Raw genomic sequence first — 21,582 nt, forward strand, 5'->3', positions numbered from 1 at the left:
ATATAGAATATAGAATGGAGAATATGGAAAACAAAATTTAGAACATAGAATGCAGAATACAGAATTTAGAATATACAATACAGAACACTGAATATAGAATTTAGAATATAGAATTTAGAACACAGAATATGGAATGGAGAATACGGAATGCAGAATATTGTATACAGAATATACAATGTAGAACACAGAATTTAGAATATGGAAAGCAGAATGTAGAACAAGGAATTTAGAACATGCAATGCAGAACACAGAATTTAGAATATAAAATACAGATTACTGAATAACGAATTTAGAATATAGAAAGTAGAACACAGAATTTAATATATAGAATACAGAATACTAAATATAGAAATTAGAATATAGAATATAGAACACAGAATTTAGAATATAGAGTATAGAATACTGAATATAGAATTTAGAATATAGAATGTAGAACATAGTATATAGAATATAGAATAAAGAATATAGAACCCAAAATTTAGAACATCGAATGCAGAACGCAGAATTTAGAATATAGAATACCGAATACATATATAGAATATGAATATGCAATTTAGAACACAGAATTTAGAATATAGAATACAGAATACTGAATATAGAATTTAGAATATACAATGTAAAACAAAGAATATAGAATATAGAATACGGAATGCAGAATATAGAATACAGAATATAGAATATAGAACACAGAATATAGAATACGGAAAACAGAATTCAAAACCCAGAATTGAGAAAATGGAATGAAGAAACGAGAATTTAGAATATAGACAAAAGAATACTGAATATAGAATTTCAAATATAGAATGTTGAACACAGAATATAGAATATAGAAAAAAGAATAATGAATATTGAATTTAGAATATAAAATGTAGAACACAGTATATAGAATATAGATTAGAGAATATAGAACCCAGAATTTAGAACGTGGAATGCAGAACACATAATTTAGAATATAGAATACAGAATACTGAATATAGAATATAGAGTATAGAATGTAGAACACAGAATATAGAATATAGACTACGGAATGCAGAATATAGAATATAGAGTACAGAATGATGAACACAAATTTTAGAAAATACAATAGAGAATATAGAACCCAGAATTAAGAACATGGAATGTAGAACACAGAATGTAGTATATAGAATACATAATACAGAATTTCGAATTTAGAGTATAGAATGTAGAACACAGAATATGGGATATAGAATACGGAATGCAGAATACTGAATACAGAATATAGAATATAAAACAAGAATTTAGAATATGGGAAAAAGAAAGTAGAAACCAGAATTTAGAACATGGATTGCAGAACACAGAATTTAGAATATAGAATACAGATTACTGAATATAGAGTTTAGAATAGAGAATGTAGTACACAGAATTTAGAATATAGAGTATAGAATACTGAATATAGAATTTAGAATATAGAATGTAGAACACATAATAAAGAATATAGAATACAGAATATAGAACAAAAAATTTAGAAGATGGAATGCACAACACAGAATTTAGAATATAGAATACCGAATACTGACTATATAATATTAATATACAATGTAGAACACAGAATTTAGTATATACAATACAGAATACTTAATATAGGATTTAGAATATAGAATGTAGAACACGGACTATAGAATATAGAATATGGAATGCAGAATATAGAATACAGAATATAGAATGTAGAACACAGAATAAAGAATATAGAATAGAGTATATGGAACAAAAATTTAGAACGTGGAATGCAGAACACAGAATTTAGAATACAGAATACAGAATACTGAATATAGAATTTAGAACAAAGAATATGGAATGTAGAATATGGAATGCAGAATATTGCATACGGAATATACAATGTAGAACACAGAATTTAGAATATGGAAAGCAGAATATGGAACACGGAATTTAGAAGAAAATGCAGAACACAGAATTTAGAAAATAGAATACAGATTACTGAATATTGAATTTAGAATATAGAAAGTAGAACACAGAATTTAGTGTATAGAATACAGAATACTGAATATAGAATTTAGAATATAGAATGTAGAACACAGAATTTAGAATATAGAGTATAGAATACTGAATATAGGATTTAGAATATAGAATGTAGAACACAGAATTTAGAATACAGAATAAAGAATATAGAACACAAAATTTAGAACTTGGAATTCAGAACAGAGAATTTAGAATATAGAATACCGAATACAAATATAGAATATGAATATGCAATGTAGAACACAGAATTTAGAATGTAGAATACAGAATACGGAATATACTACTTAGAATATACAAGTAGAACACAGAATATAGAATAAAGAATACGGAATGCAGTATATAGAACACAGAATATGGAATATAGAACACAGAATATAGAATATTTAAAACAGAATACAAAACCCAGAATTGAGAAAATGGAATGAAGTACAGAGAATTTAGAATATAGAAAACAGAATACTGAATATAGAATTTCAAATATAGAATGTTGAACAAAGAATTTAGGGTATAGAATAAAGAATACTGAATATTGAATTTAGAATATAGAATGTAGAACACAGTATATAGAATATAGATTAGAAAATATAGAACCCAGAATTTAGAACATGGAATGCAGAACACAGAATTTAGAATATAGAATACAGAGTACTGAATATAGAATATAGAGTATAGAATGTAGAACACAGAATATAGTATATAGACTACGGAATGCAGAATATAGAATATAGAGTATAGAATGATGAACACAAATTTTAGAATATACAAAAGAGAATATAGAACCCAGAATTAAGAACATGAAATGCAGAACAGAGAATGTAGTATATAGAATACATAATACTGAATTTCGAATTTAGAGTATAGAATGTATAACACAGAATATGGAATGTAGAATACGGAATGCAGAATACTGAATACAGAATATACAATTTAGAACACAGTATATAGAATATAGATTAGAGAAAATAGAAACCAGAATTTAGAACATGGAATGCAGAACACAGAATTTAGAATATTGAATACAGAATATTTCTGTACAATTTAGCATATAAAATGTAGAACACAGAATATAGAATGTAGACTACGGAATGCAGAATATAGGATATAGTGTATAGAACGATGAACACAAATTATAGGATATAGAATAGAGAATATAGAACTCAGAATTAAGAACATGGAATGTAGAACACAGAATTAAGAATATAGAATATAGAATACTGAATATAGAATTTAGAATATAGAATGTAGAACACAGAATATAGAATATAGAATACAGAATATAGAACACAATATTTAGAACATGGAATGCACAAGACAGAATTTAGAATATAGAATACGGAATACTGAATATAGAGTATGAATATACAATATAGAACACAGAATTTAGAATATAGAATACAGAATAATTAATATCGAATTTAGAATATAGAATGAAGAACACAGAATATGGAATGTAGAATACAGAATGCAGAATATTGGATACAGAATATAGAATGTAGAACACAGAATTTAGAATATAGGGTTTAGAATACTGAATGTAGAATTAAGAATATAGAATGTAGAACACAGTATATAGAAAATAGAATACAGAATATAGAACACAAAATTTAGAACATGGAATGCACAACACAGAATTTAGAATATAGAATACCGAATACTGAATATAGAATATGAATATAAAATGTAGAACACAGAATTTAGAATACAGAATAAAGAATACTAAATATAGAATTTCGAATATAGAATGTAGAACACATAATATAGAATATAGAATAAAGAATATAGAACAAAAAAATTAGAAGATGGAATGCACAAAACAGAATATAGAATATAGAATACCGAATACTGAATATAGAATATTAATATACAATGTAGAACACAGAATTTAGTATATACAATACAGAATACTTAATATAGGATTTAGAATATAGAATGTAGAACACGGACTATAGAATATAGAATATGGAATGCAGAATATAGAATGCAGAATATAGAATGTAGAACACAGAATACAGAATATAGAATAGAGTATATGGAACAAAAATTTAGAACGTGGAATGCAGAACACAGAATTTAGAATACAGAATACAGAATACTGAATATAGAATTTAGAACACAGAATATGGAATGTAGGATACGGAATGCAGAATATTGCATACAGAATATACAATGTAGAACACAGAATTTAGAATATGGAAAGCAGAATATGGAACACGGAATTTAGACGAAAATGCAGAACACAGAATTTAGAATATAGAATACAGATTACTGAATATTGAATTTAGAATATAGAAAGTAGAACACAGAATTTAGTGTATAGAATACAGAATACTGAATATAGAATATAGAATATAGAATGTAGAACACAGAATTTAGAAAATAGAATATAGAATACTGAATATAGGATTTAGAATATAGAATGTAGAACACAGAATTTAGAATATAGAATAAAGAATATAGAACACAAAATTTAGAACTTGGAATTCAGAACAGAGAATTTAGAATATAGAATACCGAATACAAATATAGAATATGAATATGCAATGTAGAACACAGAATTTAGAATATAGAATACAGAATACGGAATATAGTACTTAGAATATACAAGTAGAACACAGAATATAGAATATAGAATACGGAATGCAGTATATAGAATACAGAATATAGAATATAGAACACAGAATATAGAATATGGAAAACAGAATACAAAACCCAGAATTGAGAAAATGGAATGAAGTACAGAGAATTTAGAATATAGAAAACAGAATACTGAATATAGAATTTCAAATATAGAATGTTGAACAAAGAATTTAGGGTATAGAATAAAGAATACTGAATATTGAATTTAGAATATAGAATGTAGAACACAGTATATAGAATATAAATTAGAAAATATAGAACCCAGAATTTAGAACATGGAATGCAGAACACAGAATTTAGAATATAGAATACAGAATACTGAATATAGAATATAGAGTATAGAATGTAGAACACAGAATAGATTATATAGACCACGGAATGCAGAATATAGAATATAGAGTATAGAATGATGAACACAAATTTTAGAATATACAATAGAGAATATAGAACCCAGAATTAAGAACATGAAATGCAAAACACAGAATTTAGTATATAGAATACATAATACTGAATTTCGAATTTAGAGTATAGAATGTATAACACAGAATATGGAATGTAGAATACGGAATGCAGAATATTGAATACAGAATATACAATTTAGAACACAGTATATAGAATATAAATTAGAGAAAATAGAAACCAGAATTTAGAACATGGAATGCAGAACACAGAATTTAGAATATAGAATACAGAATATTTCTGTACAATTTAGCATATAAAATGTAGAACACAGAATATAGAATGTAGACTACGGAATGCAGAATATAGGATATAGTGTATAGAATGATGAACACAAATTATAGGATATAGAATAGAGAATATAGAACTCAGAATTAAGAACATGGAATGTAGAACACAGAATTAAGAATATAGAATATAGAATACTGAATATAGAATTTAGAATATAGAATGTAGAACACAGAATATAGAATATAGAATACAGAATATAGAACACAATATTTAGAACATGGAATGCACAAGACAGAATTTAGAATATAGAATACGGAATACTGAATATAGAGTATGAATATACAATATAGAACACAGAATTTAGAATATAGAATACAGAATAATTAATATCGAATTTAGAATATAGAATGAAGAACACAGAATATGGAATGTAGAATACAGAATGCAGAATATTGGATACAGAATATAGAATGTAGAACACAGAATTTAGAATATAGAGTTTAGAATACTGAATGTAGAATTAAGAATATAGAATGTAGAACACAGTATATAGAAAATAGAATACAGAATATAGAACACAAAATTTAGAACATGGAATGCACAACACAGAATTTAGAATATAGAATACCGAATACTGAATATAGAATATGAATATAAAATGTAGAACACACAATTTAGAATACAGAATAAAGAATACTAAATATAGAATTTCGAATATAGAATGTAGAACACATAATATAGAATATAGAATACAGAATATAGAACAAAAAATTTAGAAGATGGAATGCACAACACAGAATATATAATATAGAATACCGAATACTGAATATAGAATATTAATATACAATGTAGAACACAGAATTTAGTATATACAATACAGAATACTTAATATAGGATTTAGAATATAGAATGTAGAACACGGACTATAGAATATAGAATATGGAATGCAGAATATAGAATACAGAATATAGAATGTAGAACACAGAATACAGAATATAGAATAGAGTATATGGAACAAAAATTTAGAACGTGGAATGCAGAACACAGAATTTAGAATACAGAATACAGAATACTGAATATAGAATTTAGAACACAGAATATGGAATGTAGGATACGGAATGCAGAATATTGCATACAGAATATACAATGTAGAACACAGAATTTAGAATATGGAAAGCAGAATATGGAACACGGAATTTAGAAAAAAATACAGAACAGAGAATTTAGAATATACAATACAGAATACTGAATATAGAATTTAGAATATAGAATGTAGAACACAGAATTTAGAATATAGAATAAAGAATATAGAACACAAAATTTAGAACATGGAATTCAGAACAGAGAATTAAGAATATAGAATACCGAATACAAATATAGAATATGAATATGCAATGTAGAACACAGAATTTAGAATATAGAATACAGAATACTAAATATAGAATTTAGAATATAGAATGTAGAACACAGAATTTAGAATATAGAGTATAGAATACTGAATATAGAATTTAGAATATAGAATGTAGAACACAGAATATAGAATATGGAAAACAGAATACAAAACCCAGAATTGAGAAAATGGAATGAAGTACAGAGAATTTAGAATATAGAAAACAGAATACTGAATATAGAATTTCAAATATAGAATGTTGAACAAAGAATTTAGAATATAGAATAAAGAATACTGAATATTGAATTTAGTATATATAATGTAGAACACAATATATAGAATATAGATAAGAGAATACAGAACCTAGAATTTAGAACATGGAATGCAGAACACAGAATTTAGAATATAGAATACAGAATACTGTACATAGAATATAGAGTATAGAATGTAGAACACAGAATATAGAATATAGGCTACAGAATTCAGAATATAGAATATAGAGTATAGAATGATGAACACAAATTTTAGAATATACAATAGAGAATATAGAACCCAGTATTAAGAACATGTAATGTAGAACACAGAATGTAGTATATAGAATACATAATACTGAATTTCGAATTTAGAATATGGAATGTAGAACAAGGAATATGGAATGTAGAAAACGGAATGCAGAATATTGAATACAGTATATAGAATGTAGTATACACAATTTAGAATATAGAGTATAGAATACTGATTATAGAATTTAGAATATACAATGCAGAACACATAATATAGAACATAGAATACAGAATATAGAACAAAAATTTAGAAGATGGAATGCACAACACAGAATTTAGACTATAGTATACCGAATACTGAATATAGAAAATGTATATAAAATGTACAACGCAGAATTTAGAATACAGAATACAGAATACTGAATATAGAATTTAGAATATACAATGTAGAACACAGAATATGAAATATAGAATACGGAATTCAGAATATAGAATACAGAATATAGAACACAAAAATTAGAAAATGGAATGCACAACAGAGAATTTAGAATATAGAATAACGAATACTAAATATAGAATATGAATATACAATGTTGAACACAGAATTTAGAATATAGAATAAAGAATACTGAATATAGAATTTAGAATATAGAATGTTGAACACAGTATAGAATATAGAATATGGAATACTGAATATAGAATTTAGAATATAGAATGTAGAACACAGAATATAGAATATAGAATATAGAATGCAGAATATAGAATACAGAATATAGAATGTAGAACACAGAATATAGAATATAGAATAGAGAATATGGAAAACAAAATTTAGAACATGGAATGCAGAATACGGAATTTAGAATATACAATACAGAACACTGAATATAGAATTTAGAATATAGAATTTAGAACACAGAATATGGAATGGAGAATACGGAATGCAGAATATTGTATACAGAATATACAATGTAGAACACAGAATTTAGAATATGGAAAGCAGAATGTAGAACAAGGAATTTAGAACATGCAATGCAGAACACAGAATTTAGAATATAAAATACAGATTACTGAATAACGAATTTAGAATATAGAAAGTAGAACACAGAATTTAGTGTATAGAATACAGAATACTGAATATAGAATTTAGAATATAGAATGTAGAACACAGAATTTAGAATATAGAGTATAGAATACTGAATATAGAATTTTGAATATAGAATGTAGAACATAGTATATAGAATATAGAATAAAGAATATAGAACCCAAAATTTAGAACATCGAATGCAGAACGCAGAATTTAGAATATAGAATACCGAATACAAATATAGAATATGAATATGCAATTTAGAACACCGAATTTAGAATATAGAATACAGAATACTGAATATAGAATTTAGAATATACAATGAAAAACAAAGAATATAGAATATAGAATACGGAATGCAGAATATAGAATACAGAATATAGAATATAGAACACAGAATATAGAATACGGAAAACAGAATTCAAAACCCAGAATTGAGAAAATGGAATGAAGAACCGAGAATTTAGAATATAGAAAACAGAATACTGAATATAGAATTTCAAATATAGAATGTTGAACACAGAATATAAAATATAGAATAAAGAAAAATGAATATTGAATTTAGAATATAAAATGTAGAACACAGTATATAGAATATATATTAGAGAATATAGAACCCAGAATTTAGAACGTGGAATGCAGAACACAGAATTTAGAATATAGAATACAGAATACTGAATATAGAATATAGAGTATAGAATGTAGAACACAGAATATTGTATATAGACTACGGAATGCAGAATATAGAATATAGAGTATAGAATGATGAACACAAATTTTAGAATATACAATAGAGAATATAGAACCCAGAATTAAGAACATGGAATGTAGAACACAGAATTTTGTATATAGAATACATAATACAGAATTTCGAATTTAGAGTATAGAATATAGAACACAGAATATGGAATGTAGAATACGGAATGCAGAATACTGAATACAGAATATAGAATGTAAAACAAGAATTTAGAATATGGGAAAAAGAATGTAGAAACCAGAATTTAGAACATGGATTGCAGAACACAGAATTTAGAATATAGAATACAGATTACTGAATATAGAGTTTAGAATAGAGAATGTAGTACACAGAATTTAGAATATAGAGTATAGAATACTGAATATAGAATTTAGAATATAGAATGTAGAACACATAATAAAGAATATAGAATACAGAATATAGAACAAAAAATTTAGAAGATGGAATGCACAACACAGAATTTAGAATATAGAATACCGAATACTGAATATAGAATATTAATATACAATGTAGAACACAGAATTTAGTATATACAATACAGAATACTTAATATAGGATTTAGAATATAGAATGTAGAACACGGACTATAGAATATACAATATGGAATGCAGAATATAGAATACAGAATATAGAATGTAGAACACAGAATACAGAATATAGAATAGAGTATATGGAACAAAAATTTAGAACGTGGAATGCAGAACACAGAATTTAGAATACAGAATACAGAATACTGAATATAGAATTTAGAACACAGAATATGGAATGTAGGATACGGAATGCAGAATATTGCATACAGAATATACAATGTAGAACACAGAATTTAGAATATGGAAAGCAGAATATGGAACACGGAATTTAGAAGAAAATGCAGAACACAGAATTTAGAATATACAATACAGAATACTGAATATAGAATTTAGAATATAGAATGTAGAACACAGAATTTAGAATATAGAGTATAGAATACTGAATATAGGATTTAGAATATAGAATGTAGAACACAGAATTTAGAATAAAAAATAAAGAATATAGAACACAAAATTTAGAACTTGGAATTCAGAACAGAGAATTTAGAATATAGAATACCGAATACAAATATAGAATATGAATATGCAATGTAGAACACAGAATTTAGATTGTAGAATACAGAATACGGAATATAGTATTTAGAATATACAAGTAGAACACAGAATATAGTATATAGAATACGGAATGCAGTATATAGAATACAGAATATAGAATATAGAACACAGAATATAGAATATGGAAAACAGAATACAAAACCCAGAATTGAGAACATGGAATGAAGTACAGAGAATTTAGAATATAGAAAACAGAATACTGAATATAGAATTTCAAATATAGAATGTTGAACAAAGAATTTAGGGTATAGAATAAAGAATACTGAATATTGAATTTAGAATATAGAATGTAGAACACAGTATATAGAATATAGATTAGAAAATATAGAACCCAGAATTTAGAACATGGAATGCAGAACACAGAATTTAGAATATAGAATACAGAATACTGAATATAGAATATAGAGTATAGAATGCAGAACACAGAATATATTATATAGACTACGGAATGCAGAATATAGAATATAGAGTATAGAATGATGAACACAAATTTTAGAATATACAATAGAGAATATAGAACCCAGAATTAAGAACATGAATTCTCGAACACAGAATGTAGTATATAGAATACATAATAATGAATTTCGAATTTAGAGTATAGAATGTAGAACACAGAATATGGAATGTAGAATACGGAAGGCAGAATATTGAATACAGAATATAGAATTTAGAACACAGTATATAGAATATAGATTAGAGAAAATAGAAACCAGAATTTAGAACATGGAATGCAGAACACAGAATTTCGAATATAGAATACAGAATATTTCTGTACAATTTAGCATATAAAATGTAGAACACAGAATATAGAATGTAGACTACAGAATGCAGAATATAGGATATAGTATATAGAATGATGAACACAAATTATAGGATATAGAATAGAGAATATAGAACTCAGAATTAAGAACATGGAATGTAGAACACAGAATTAAGAATATAGAATATAGAATACTGAATATAGAATTTAGAATATAGAATGTAGAACACAGAATATAGAATATAGAATACAGAATATAGAACACAATATTTAGAACATGGAATGCACAAGACAGAATTTAGAATATAGAATACGGAATACTGAATATAGAGTATGAATATACAATATAGAACACAGAATTTAGAATATAGGATACAGAATAATTAATATCGAATTTAGAATATAGAATGAAGAACACAGAATATGGAATGTAGAATACAGAATGCAGAATATTGGATACAGAATATTGAATGTAGAACACAGAATTTAGAATATAGAGTTTTGAATACTGAATGTAGAATTAAGAATATAGAATGTAGAACACAGTATATAGAAAATAGAATACAGAATATAGAACACAAAATTTAGAACATGGAATGCACAACACAGAATTTAGAATATAGAATACCGAATACTGAATATAGAATATGAATACAAAATGTAGAACACAGAATTTAGAATACAGAATAAAGAATACTAAATATAGAATTTCGAATATAGAATGTAGAACACAGAATATAGAATATAGAATATGGAATGCAGAATATAGAATACAGAATATAGAATGTTGAACACAGAATATAGAATATAGAATAGAGTATATGGAAACCAAAATTTAGAACATGGAATGCAGAATACAGATTTTAGAATATAGAATACAGATTACTGAATATAGAATTTAGAATATAGAATGTAGAACACATAATATAGAATATAGAATGCAGAATATAGAACAAAAGAATTAGAAGATGGAATGCACAACACAGAATTTAGAATATAGAATACCGAATACTGAATATAGAATATTAATATACAATGTAGAACACAGAATTTAGAATATACAATACAAAATACTTAATATAGGATTTAGAATATAGAATGTAGAACACAGACTATAGAATATAGAATATGGAATGCAGAATATAGTATACAGAATATAGAATGTAGAACACAGAATACAGAATATAGAATAGAGTATATGGAACAAAAATTTAGAACGTGGAATGCAGAACACACAATTTGGAAAATAGAATACAGAATACTGAATATAGAATTTAGAACACAGAATATGGAATGTACGATACGGAATGCAGAATATTGTATACGGAATATACAATGTAGAACACAGAATTTAGAAAATGGAAAGCAGAATATGGAACACGGAATTTAGAAGAAGAATGCAGAACACAGAATTTAGAATATAGAATACAGATTACTGAATATTGAATTTAGAATATAGAAAGTAGAACACAGAATTTAGTGTATAGAATACAGAATACTGAATATAGAATTTAGAATATAGAATGTAGAACACAGTATTTAGATATAGAGTATAGAATACTGAATATAGAATTTAGAATATAGAATGTAGAACACAGAATATAGAATATGGAAAACAGAATACAAAACCCAGAATTGAGAAAATGGAATGAAGTACAGAGAATTTAGAATATAGAAAACAGAATACTGAATATAGAATTTCAAATATAGAATGTTGAACAAAGAATTTAGAATATAGAATAAAGAATACTGAATATTGAATTTAGAATATATAATGTAGAAAACAGTATATAGAATATAGATTAGAGAATATAGAACCTAGAATTTAGAACATGGAATGCAGAACACAGAATTTAGAATATTGAATACAGAATACTGTACATAGAATATAGAGTATAGAATGTAGAACACAGAATATAGAATATAGGCTACAGAATGCAGAATATAGAATATAGAGTATAGAATGATGAACACAAATTTTAGAATATACAATAGAGAATATAGAACCCAGAATTAAGAACATGTAATGTAGAACACAGAATGTAGTATATAGAATACATAATACTGAATTTCGAATTTAGAATATGGAATGTAGAACAAGGAATATGGAATGTAGAAAACGGAATGCAGAATATTGAATACAGTATATAGAATATAGTATACACAATTTAGAATATAGAGTATAGAATAGTGATTATAGAATTTAGAATAGAGAATGTAGAACACATAATATAGAACATAGAAAACCGAATATAGAACAAAAATTTAGAAGATGGAATGCACAACACAGAATTTAGACTATAGTATACCGAATACTGAATATAGAAAATGTATATAAAATGTACAACACAGAGTTTAGAATACAGAATACAGAATACTGAATATAGAATTTAGAATATACAATGTAGAACACAGAATATGAAATATAGAATACGGAATTCAGAATATAGAATACAGAATATAGAACACAAAAATTAGAAAATGGAATGCACAACACAGAATTTAGAATATTGAATAACGAATACTAAATATAGAATATGAATATACAATGTTGAACACAGAATTTAGAATATAGAATAAAGAATACTGAATATAGAATTTAGAATATAGAATGTTGAACACAGTGTAGAATATAGAATACGGAATACTGAATATAGAATTTAGAATATAGAATGTAGAACACAGAATATAGAATATAGAATATAGAATGCAGAATATAGAATACAGAATATAGAATGAAGAACACAGAATATAGAATATAGAATAGAGAATATGGAAAACAAAATTTAGAACATAGAATGCAGAATACAGAATTTAGAATATACAATACAGAACACTGAATATAGAATTTAGAATATAGAATTTAGAACACAGAATATGGAATGGAGAATACGGAATGCAGAATATTGTATACAGAATATACAATGTAGAACACAGAATTTAGAATATGGAAAGCAGAATGTAGAACAAGGAATTTAGAACATGCAATGCAGAACACAGAATTTAGAATATAAAATACAGATTACTGAATAACGAATTTAGAATATAGAAAGTAGAACACAGAATTTAATATATAGAATACAGAATACTAAATATAGAAATTAGAATATAGAATATAGAACACAGAATTTAGAATATAGAGTATAGAATACTGAATATAGAATTTAGAATATAGAATGTAGAACATAGTATATAGAATATAGAATAAAGAATATAGAACCCAAAATTTAGAACATCGAATGCAGAACGCAGAATTTAGAATATAGAATACCGAATACAAATATAGAATATGAATATGCAATTTAGAACACAGAATTTAGAATATAGAATACAGAATACTGAATATAGAATTTAGAATATACAATGTAAAACAAAGAATATAGAATATAGAATACGGAATGCAGAATATAGAATACAGAATATAGAATATAGAACACAGAATATAGAATACGGAAAACAGAATTCAAAACCCAGAATTGAGAAAATGGAATGAAGAACCGAGAATTTAGAATATAGAAAAAAGAATACTGAATATAGAATTTCAAATATAGAATGTTGAACACAGAATACAGAATATAGAAAAAAGAATAATGAATATTGAATTTAGAATATAAAATGTAGAACACAGTATATAGAATATAGATTAGAGAATATAGAACCCAGAATTTAGAACGTGGAATGCAGAACACATAATTTAGAATATAGAATACAGAATACTGAATATAGAATATAGAGTATAGAATGTAGAACACAGAATATAGAATATAGACTACGGAATGCAGAATATAGAATATAGAGTACAGAATGATGAACACAAATTTTAGAAAATACAATAGAGAATATAGAACCCAGAATTAAGAACATGGAATGTAGAACACAGAATGTAGTATATAGAATACATAATACAGAATTTCGAATTTAGAGTATAGAATGTAGAACACAGAATATGGAATGTAGAATACGGAATGCAGAATACTGAATACAGAATATAGAATATAAAACAAGAATTTAGAATATGGGAAAAAGAATGTAGAAACCAGAATTTAGAACATGGATTGCAGAACACAGAATTTAGAATATAGAATACAGATTACTGAATATAGAGTTTAGAATAGAGAATGTAGTACACAGAATTTAGAATATAGAGTATAGAATACTGAATATAGAATTTAGAATATAGAATGTAGAACACATAATAAAGAATATAGAATACAGAATATAGAACAAAAAATTTAGAAGATGGAATGCACAACACAGAATTTAGAATATAGAATACCGAATACTGACTATATAATATTAATATACAATGTAGAACACAGAATTTAGTATATAAAATACAGAATACTTAATATAGGATTTAGAATATAGAATGTAGAACACGGACTATAGAATATACAATATGGAATGCAGAATATAGAATACAGAATATAGAATGTAGAACACAGAATAAAGAATATAGAATAGAGTATATGGAACAAAAATTTAGAACGTGGAATGCAGAACACAGAATTTAGAATACAGAATACAGAATACTGAATATAGAATTTAGAACACAGAATATGGAATGTAGGATACGGAATGCAGAATATTGCATACGGAATATACAATGTAGAACACAGAATTTAGAATATGGAAAGCAGAATATGGAACACGGAATTTAGAAGAAAATGCAGAACACAGAATTTAGAATATAGAATACAGATTACTGAATATTGAATTTAGAATATAGAAAGTAGAACACAGAATTTAGTGTATATAATACAGAATACTGAATATAGAATTTAGAATATAGAATGTAGAACACAGAATTTAGAATATAGAATATAGAATTCTGAATATAGGATTTAGAATATAGAATGTAGAACACAGAATTTAGAATATTGAATACAGATTACTGAATATTGAATTTAGAATATAGAAAGTAGAACACAGAATTTAGTGTATAGAATACAGAATACTGAATATTGAATTTAGAATATATAATGTAGAAAACAGTATATAGAATATAGATTAGAGAATATAGAACCTAGAATTTAGAACATGGAATGCAGAACACAGAATTTAGAATATTGAATACAGAATACTGTGCATAGAATATAGAGTATAGAATGTAGAACACAGAATATAGAATATAGGCTACAGAATGCAGAATATAGAATATAGAGTATAGAATGATGAACACAAATTTTAGAATATACAATAGAGAATATAGGACCCAGAATTAAGAACATGTAATGTAGAACACAGAATGTAGTATATAGAATAGATAATACTGAATTTCGAATTTAGAATATGGAATGTAGAACAAGGAATATGGAATGTAGAAAACGGAATGCAGAATATTGAATACAGTATATAGAATGTAGTATACACAATTTAGAATATAGAGTATAGAATAGTGATTATAGAATTTAGAATAGAGAATGTAGAACACATAATATAGAACATAGAAAACAGAATATAGAACAAAAATTTAGAAGATGGAATGCACAACACAGAATTTAGACTATAGTGTACCGAATACTGAATATAGAAAATGTATATAAAATATACAACACAGAGTTTAGAATACAGAATACAGAATACTGAATATAGAATTTAGAATATACAATGTAGAACACAGAATATGAAATATAGAATACGGAATTCAGAATATAGAATACAGAATATAGAACACAAAAATTAGAAAATGGAATGCACAACACAGAATTTAGAATATAGAATAACGAATACTAAATATAGAATATGAATATACAATGTTGAACACAGAATTTAGAATATAGAATAAAGAATACTGAATATAGAATTTAGAATATAGAATGTTGAACACAGTGTAGAATATAGAATACGGAATACTGAATATAGAATTTAGAATATAGAATGTAGAACACAGAATATATAATATAGAATATAGAATGCAGAATATAGAATACAGAATATAGAATGAAGAACACAGAATATAGAATATAGAATGGAGAATATGGAAAACAAAATTTAGAACATAGAATGCAGAATACAGAATTTAGAATATACAATACAGAACACTGAATATAGAATTTAGAATATAGAATTTAGAACACAGAATATGGAATGGAGAATACGGAATGCAGAATATTGTATACAGAATATACAATGTAGAACACAGAATTTAGGATATGGAAAGCAGAATGTAGAACAAGGAATTTAGAACATGCAATGCAGAACACAGAATTTAGAATATAAAATACAGATTACTGAATAACGAATTTACAATATAGAAAGTAGAACACAGAATTTAATATATAGAATACAGAATACTAAATATAGAAATTAGAATATAGAATATAGAACACAGAATTTAGAATATAGAGTATAGAATACTGAATATAGAATTTAGAATATAGAATGTAGAACATAGTATATAGAATATAGAATAAAGAATATAGAACCCAAAATTTAGAACATCGAATGCAGAACGCAGAATTTAGAATATAGAATACCGAATACAAATATAGAATATGAATATGCAATTTAGAACACAGAATTTAGAATATAGAATACAGAATACTGAATATAGAATTTAGAATATACAATGTAAAACAAAGAATATAGAATATAGAATACGGAATGCAGAATATAGAATACAGAATATAGAATATAGAACACAGAATATAGAATACGGAAAACAGAATTCAAAACCCAGAATTGAGAAAATGGAATGAAGAACCGAGAATTTAGAATATAGAAACAAGAATACTGAATATAGAATTTCAAATATAGAATGTTGAACACTGAATATAGAATATAGAAAAAAGAATAATGAATATTGAATTTAGAATATAAAATGTAGAACACAGTATATAGAATATAGTTTAGAGAATATAGAACCCAGAATTTAGAACGTGGAATGCAGAACACATAATTTAGAATATAGAATACAGAATACTGAATATAGAATATAGAGTATAGAATGTAGAACACAGAATATAGAATATAGACTACGGAATGCAGAATATAGAATATAGAGTACAGAATGATGAACACAAATTTTAGAAAATACAATAGAGAATATAGAACCCAGAATTAAGAACATGGAATGTAGAACACAGAATGTAGTATATAGAATACATAATACAGAATTTCGAATTTAGAGTATAGAATGTAGAACACAGAATATGGGATATAGAATACGGAATGCAGAATACTGAATACAGAATATAGAATATAAAACAAGAATTTAGAATATGGGAAAAAGAATGTAGAAACCAGAATTTAGAACATGGATTGCAGAACACAGAATTTAGAATATAGAATACAGATTACTGAATATAGAGTTTAGAATAGAGAATGTAGTACACAGAATTTAGAATATAGAGTATAGAATACTGAATATAGAATTTAGAATATAGAATGTAGAACACATAATAAAGAATATAGAATACAGAATATAGAACAAAAAATTTAGAAGATGGAATGCACAACACAGAATTTAGAATATAGAATACCGAATACTGACTATATAATATTAATATACAATGTAGAACACAGAATTTAGTATATACAATACAGAATACTTAATATAGGATTTAGAATATAGAATGTAGAACACGGACTATAGAATATAGAATATGGAATGCAGAATATAGAATACAGAATATAGAATGTAGAACACAGAATAAAGAATATAGAATAGAGTATATGGAACAAAAATTTAGAACGTGGAATGCAGAAAACAGAATTTAGAATACAGAATACAGAATACTGAATATAGAATTTAGAACACAGAATATGGAATGTAGAATATGGAATGCAGAATATTGCATACGGAATATACAATGTAGAACACAGAATTTAGAATATGGAAAGCAGAATATGGAACACGGAATTTAGAAGAAAATGCAGAACACAGAATTTAGAATATAGAATACAGATTACTGAATATTGAATTTAGAATATAGAAAGTAGAACACAGAATTTAGTGTATAGAATACAGAATACTGAATATAGAATTTAGAATATAGAATGTAGAACACAGAATTTAGAATATAGAGTATAGAATACTGAATATAGGATTTAGAATATAGAATGTAGAACACAGAATTTAGAATACAGAATAAAGAATATAGAACACAAAATTTAGAACTTGGAATTCAGAACAGAGAATTTAGAATATAGAATACCGAATACAAATATAGAATATGAATATGCAATGTAGAACACAGAATTTAGAATGTAGAATACAGAATACGGAATATAGTACTTAGAATATACAAGTAGAACACAGAATATAGAATAAAGAATACGGAATGCAGTATATAGAACACAGAATATGGAATATAGAACACAGAATATAGAATATTTAAAACAGAATACAAAACCCAGAATTGAGAAAATGGAATGAAGTACAGAGAATTTAGAATATAGAAAACAGAATACTGAATATAGAATTTCAAATATAGAATGTTGAACAAAGAATTTAGGGTATAGAATAAAGAATACTGAATATTGAATTTAGAATATAGAATGTAGAACACAGTATATAGAATATAGATTAGAAAATATAGAACCCAGAATTTAGAACATGGAATGCAGAACACAGAATTTAGAATATAGAATACAGAGTACTGAATATAGAATATAGAGTATAGAATGTAGAACACAGAATATAGTATATAGACTACGGAATGCAGAATATAGAATATAGAGTATAGAATGATGAACACAAATTTTAGAATATACAAAAGAGAATATAGAACCCAGAATTAAGAACATGAAATGCAGAACAGAGAATGTAGTATATAGAATACATAATACTGAATTTCGAATTTAGAGTATAGAATGTATAACACAGAATATGGAATGTAGAATACGGAATGCAGAATACTGAATACAGAATATACAATTTAGAACACAGTATATAGAATATAGATTAGAGAAAATAGAAACCAGAATTTAGAACATGGAATGCAGAACACAGAATTTAGAATATTGAATACAGAATATTTCTGTACAATTTAGCATATAAAATGTAGAACACAGAATATAGAATGTAGACTACGGAATGCAGAATATAGGATATAGTGTATAGAACGATGAACACAAATTATAGGATATAGAATAGAGAATATAGAACTCAGAATTAAGAACATGGAATGTAGAACACAGAATTAAGAATATAGAATATAGAATACTGAATATAGAATTTAGAATATAGAATGTAGAACACAGAATATATAATATAGAATACAGAATATAGAACACAATATTTAGAACACGGAATGCACAAGACAGAATTTAGAATATAGAATACGGAATACTGAATATAGAGTATGAATATACAATATAGAACACAGAATTTAGAATATAGAATACAGAATAATTAATATCGAATTTAGAATATAGAATGAAGAACACAGAATATGGAATGTAGAATACAGAATGCAGAATATTGGATACAGAATATAGAATGTAGAACACAGAATTTAGAATATAGGGTTTAGAATACTGAATGTAGAATTAAGAATATAGAATGTAGAACACAGTATATAGAAAATAGAATACAGAATATAGAACACAAAATTTAGAACATGGAATGCACAACACAGAATTTAGAATATAGAATACCGAATACTGAATATAGAATATGAATATAAAATGTAGAACACAGAATTTAGAATACAGAATAAAGAATACTAAATATAGAATTTCGAATATAGAATGTAGAACACATAATATAGAATATAGAATAAAGAATATAGAACAAAAAAATTAGAAGATGGAATGCACAAAACAGAATATAGAATATAGAATACCGAATACTGAATATAGAATATTAATATACAATGTAGAACACAGAATTTAGTATATACAATACAGAATACTTAATATAGGATTTAGAATATAGAATGTAGAACACGGACTATAGAATATAGAATATGGAATGCAGAATATAGAATGCAGAATATAGAATGTAGAACACAGAATACAGAATATAGAATAGAGTATATGGAACAAAAATTTAGAACGTGGAATGCAGAACACAGAATTTAGAATACAGAATACAGAATACTGAATATAGAATTTAGAACACAGAATATGGAATGTAGGATACGGAATGCAGAATATTGCATACAGAATATACAATGTAGAACACAGAATTTAGAATATGGAAAGCAGAATATGGAACACGGAATTTAGACGAAAATGCAGAACACAGAATTTAGAATATAGAATACAGATTACTGAATATTGAATTTAGAATATAGAAAGTAGAACACAGAATTTAGTGTATAGAATACAGAATACTGAATATAGAATTTAGAATATAGAATGTAGAACACAGAATTTAGAATATAGAATATAGAATACTGAATATAGGATTTAGAATATAGAATGTAGAACACAGAATTTAGAATATAGAATAAAGAATATAGAACACAAAATTTAGAACTTGGAATTCAGAACAGAGAATTTAGAATATAGAATACCGAATACAAATATAGAATATGAATATGCAATGTAGAACACAGAATTTAGAATGTAGAATACAGAATACGGAATATAGTACTTAGAATATACAAGTAGAACACAGAATATAGAATATAGAATACGGAATGCAGTATATAGAATACAGAATATA

The sequence above is a fragment of the Vicugna pacos genome, unplaced genomic scaffold, assembly GCF_048564905.1.
Source record: "Vicugna pacos unplaced genomic scaffold, VicPac4 scaffold_16, whole genome shotgun sequence".
NCBI lineage: Eukaryota > Metazoa > Chordata > Mammalia > Artiodactyla > Camelidae > Vicugna > Vicugna pacos.